Consider the following 5,478-nt stretch of genomic DNA (forward strand, 5'->3'; position numbering starts at 1 on the left):
CCCACGAGGGTGGAGGGCGCGCCTGGGGGGGGGGGGGGTAGGCGCGCCCCCTACCTCGTGCCTTCCTGGTTGCTTTCTTGACGTAGGGTCCAAGTCCTCTGGATCACGTTCGTTCCAAAAATCACGTTCCCGAAGGTTTCATTCCGTTTGGACTTTGTTTTATATTCTTTTTATACGAAACTCTGAAATAGGCAAAAAAACAGCAATTCTGGGCTGGGCCTCCGATTAATAGGTTAGTCCCAAAAATAATATAAAAGTGTATAATAAAGCCCAATAATGTCCAAAACAGAATATAATATAGCATGGAACAATCAAAAATTATAGATACGTTGGAGACGTATCAATGTCCCGCGAATTGTAGATCCAGCTGAGTGTCGAGGGAGAGTTTCGTCAGCGCGATAGCGTGATGATGGTGATGATGAAGCTACCGGCGCAAGGCTTCGCCTAAGCACTGCAACGATATGACCGAGGTGAAAATCTGTGGAAGGAGGGACCGCACACAGATAAACAATCAACTTGTGTGTCTATGGGGTGCCCCCTCCCCCGTATATAAAGGAGTGGAGGAGGGGGAGGGGCCGGCCCCTCTATGGCGCGCCCAAGGGGAGTCCTACTCCCATCGGGAGTAGGATTGACCCCTTCCCTAGTTGGATTAGGAGAGGAAGGAAGGGGGAAGGAAAGGGGGCCCCTGATACGTCCATTTTGCATCATGCTTTTATATCGATATTTATTGCATTATGGGCTGTTATCTATTATATACTTAAGACAGGAGACAAACATGACACTATGTTGATCCACATATATTAAATTATGTCAACCGTTAGTTTTAAAGATTAAAGGCTAAGATTTAAAGATGCAACGTTGCATACAAATATTGTATATATGTCTTTTTTGGAACATAGGAAGTTGTCACGTAGATGTCTTTTTTTTTTAAATCACATAGATGCCTTTTTCAGATGTAGCGTTATCTACATATAAAAATACTTTCTACAAATACAGCAACCAACTAATCCTATACGGAAGGATCAGACCACCCAAAAAAAGAGTCCGGCCACACCACAAAAAGGAGGCCGGCCAAAATACGGATCAACAACTTAATCAAGCTGGCCGGACCCCGTTTTTCACGTTTCAACAATAAACACGTACTCCTGCTTTTGATAGTGCTTCACGTTGGAACAAAAAAACTATCCCTGCCAAGATTTATACTTAATATATAACGTACAAAAGATGTGTACGTACATATCAAAGTGTGCAGGAGCAAAAAGGTTGGCAAACCACTATTCGTTGAAATTTATAAAAATATATGGAAGCTGTTAATAGTAATAAATTATTCTCTAGAAATACATGGGCATCTGTGGGTGCAAATAAGTGCCTCACTCCGGCTCCAACTCGGCAGTGTACACACGCCTGCGATCCCATCGGAGCCCGTGGCGTTGCCGACGCCAGCGCCACTGCGAGCCAGCTGAAGCAAGAAAAGAACTACAAAATTCCTGAGGAAACGCTATTGAGAAGGCTATTATCTTGACCTGAAGAGTGAGACCTCCTGCGAGAGGGAGGGCGAGGCCGGCAACATCGACGCCGGCGACAACACCCTGTCAAAAGCTAACATGGACACCATAACTTCGCAGCTGGAAGTGGACAGCCTTCCCGTGGGCTCCTTCCGCCTCAGTGCCCGCATGAACCAGTCTGTCGTGGCGCTCGGCAACGGCCAGACAAAGACAAACTCTTCTCATCATCGCTGTCGAACATGAAACTGAGACGGTCCTTTGGACCAGACGCAACACCACCTGGTCGGACAACAACCGCTTGGACAAACACAACATCAGGTACCACAAGCATCATTCGAGCGAGAGCAGCATGTTAAAAGGAAGAACAGGATTGGTACAAGCGTGGTGCAGGAGGGACTAGGTAAGCAAGGAGGGCCATTCACCGTGCAGCTGCAGTAGAGCGAGCTGGTGGCAACCGGCGACCAGTAGCCAGACATGAATGGCAAACGATGACCTGCATTTTTGTTGTGGAGTTGGAGGAGCGGCAGGGTGGCAACTTGGACTAGGAGTGCCCCCGCAGAGATAGAAGGTGGAAAGCGCTACCCACATGAAAATCATCCGATGTGATGCCGACGTAGGCAAAGCGACCAGCTCCCATGGGATCGCGACCGTGATTACTGAAACTGGAACCAAGCCGAGGCATCATGGGCAGAAATAATGATTGTGTAGTGTTGCTGCACCACACGGCGCGTTGGATGCGATTAATCTTTCTTCTGAGTGTTGTTGAACAGGTGGATGAGCTCCCAGGTAAAAATAATATACGATCAAATGTCAAGAGTTCTAATGTTTTTAGCCATTAATATTTTTCTTTATGTGCGTGTAATTCTTCATTAGAATTTGATGAGATTTGCCTGACGTTTAAAAAATATTTTCCATGATTACATGATTGCTTTAATATTAGAATGGTTATGCAAAGCAGGCTGCTCACCTTGGTGTCAACAAGCCAGTACATTCGTCCATATATAGGCTATAAATATGTATATGTATTGTACAAACAACCACCCAAAAATCATCACCATAAGCCGACCGGGTTACTGTCCAACATCCACCTCGACCAATGCACTGAAATATAACATGTGTCCTACAACTATCATTTGAACTTCAAGATTTTTTTGTAAAATTAGCATTTGCACTCCGTACAAACATGGTAGATATGAATCCGATTGTTCGTATATATAATTGAGAAACGACTCATATTATTACCAACAAAAAATACATCCCATCATTTGGTAAACAGATCATCATTTGGATATTGACACAGTCCAATATGCATCTTTGGTTATTAGTCTTTAAAGGACAAAATCTTTATGAAATTACAAAATTTATTACAAAAAAATCATAAAATTTTAACTAAATAGACTATTTTCACTTTACCGATTTAGCTATATTTTAAACTATTAGTATTCAACCAAGAATTCTATCTAGGGAGTCATCTCTTATGCAAACACATAAAGTACATGTCTTTTTTAGATAAGGAACTAGGAATAAAGAGAAAAAAACATGAACTTTGCTAGGAAATTAGGAGTTGGAATTATATATGCATGTCCATGAGTGAACGAGAATATTACTAATTTTACACCAGAAACATCGATGGTAATGTTTTCTTGGACGACCAAGTTATTTATGAAAAAGTAAACACCAATATATGCACACAAAATGAGGAGATAAAATGAGAACTTAGAAGGACTGTCTATTGCTCGCAGCGACTTCATCATCTACTTAGACCAAAGTCTTGACTAAACAAATTAATTCTTTTGATGGAAATATTTTTTTTACACTCCATTAAATATTCTTAAGATGTACATTACGCTGCAAGATGCTTTCATATTATCATAAATGTGCACCTCATGTCCAAACAAATATCAAAGCTAATAAAATAATGAAAAAAAATGAGTAGATATAATTCAGCATAACAAATCTAGCCGCGCAAATGCGCGGGTGACCCTGCTAGTTACACATTATGTCACAATACTTATGCCTATTCTCTCTTATTTTACAAGGTTTACATGAAGAGGGAGAATGTCGCTAGCTGGAATTCTAGGCTGGAAAAGGAAGAAATATTAGAGACTTATTCTGCACAGCTCCAAAAGTCCTGAAACTCCACGGGAGTCGTTTTCAGAATATATAAAAAATATTGGGCGAAGGAAGCACCAGAGGGGGGCCACCCACCATCCACGAGGGTGGGGGCGCACCCTACCCCTTGGGCACGCCCCCTGCCTCGTGGGCCCTCTGGCAGCCCTCGGTGCCCATCTTTTGCTATACGAGGTCTTTCGTCCGGGAAAAAAATCATAAGCAAGCTCACGGGACGAAAATCCACCGCCACGAGGCGGGTCCTTGGCGGAACCAATCTAGGGCTCCGGCAGAGCTGTTCTGCCAGGGAAACATCCCTCCAGGAGGGGGAAATCATCACCAGCGTCATCATCATCGATCGTCTCATCGGAAGGGGGTCAATCTCCATCAACATCTTCACTAGCACCATCTTATCTCAAATCCTAGTTCATCTCTTGTATCAAATCTTTGTCTCAAAACCTCAGATTGGTACCTGTGGGTTGCTACTAGTGTTGATTACTCCTTATAGTTGATGCTAGTATTCGGTGGAAGATCATATGTTCAGATCCTTTATGCATATTAATACCCCTATGATTATGAACATGAATATGCCTTGTGAGTAGTAACATTTGTTCCCGAGGACATGGGAGAAGTCTTGCTATAAGTAGTCATGTGAATTTGGTATTCGTTCGATATTTTGATGAGATGTATGTTGTCTTTCCTCTAGTGGTGTCATGTGAATGTCGACTACATGACACTTCATCATTGTTTGGGCCTAGGGGAAGGCATTGGGAAGTAATAAGTAGATGATGAGTTGCTAGAGTGACAGAAGCTTAAACCCTAGTTTATTAGTTGCTTCGTAAGGGGCTGATTTGGATCCATATGTTTCATGCTATGGTTTGGTTTATCTTAATACTTCTTTTGTAGTTGCGGATGCTTGCAAGAGGGGTTAATAATAAGTGGGATGCTTGTCCAAGGAAGGGCAGTACCCAAGCACCGGTCTACCCACATATCAAATTATCAAAGTACCAAACACGAATCATATGAGCATGATGAAAACTAGCTTGAGGATAATTCCCATGTGTCCTTGGGAGCGCTTTCCTTTATATAAGAGTTTGTCCAGGATTGTACTTTGCTACAAAAAGGATTGGGCCATCTTTCTGCACCTTATTTACTTTTGTTACTTGTTACCCATTACAAATTACCTTATCACAAAACTATCTGTTACTGATAATTTCAGTGCTTTCAAAGAATACCTTACTGAAAACTGCTTATCATTTCCTTCTACTCCTCGTTGGATTTGACATTCTTACTTATCAGAAGGACTATGGTAGATCCCCTATACTTGTGGGTCATCAAGACTCTTTTCTAGCGCCGTTGCCGGGGAGTGAAGCGCCTTTGGTAAGGAAAAAAATTATATAGTGTGCTGAAATTTACCGTCACTTGTTACTATGGAACATAATCCTTTAAGGGGCTTGTTCGGGGTATCTTCACCCCGACAAGTAGAGCAAAGAGTTGCTCCTCAACCTACTGAACCTACTGAATTTTTTTACTTTGAAATTCCTTCAGGTATGATAGAGAAACTTCTAGCTAATCCTTTCACAGGTGATGGAACATTACATCCCGATTTGCACCTAATCTATGTGGATGAAGTTTGTGGATTATTTAAGCTTGCAGGTATGCTCGAGGATGTTATCAAGAATAAGGTCTTCCCTTTATCTTTGAAGGAAAAGGCATTGACATGGTTTAGGCTATGTGATGATATGGGATCATGGAACTACAACCGGTTGATATGGGATCGTCATTATATATATAATTTTTGTCCTCGCAAAGGAGAAATCATCGCTCAAGATAGGGGGAGGCTTAAGTCAATGTTATATTCATG

This window comes from Triticum aestivum, chromosome 3A, assembly GCF_018294505.1.
Source record: "Triticum aestivum cultivar Chinese Spring chromosome 3A, IWGSC CS RefSeq v2.1, whole genome shotgun sequence".
NCBI classification, from domain to species: domain Eukaryota; kingdom Viridiplantae; phylum Streptophyta; class Magnoliopsida; order Poales; family Poaceae; genus Triticum; species Triticum aestivum.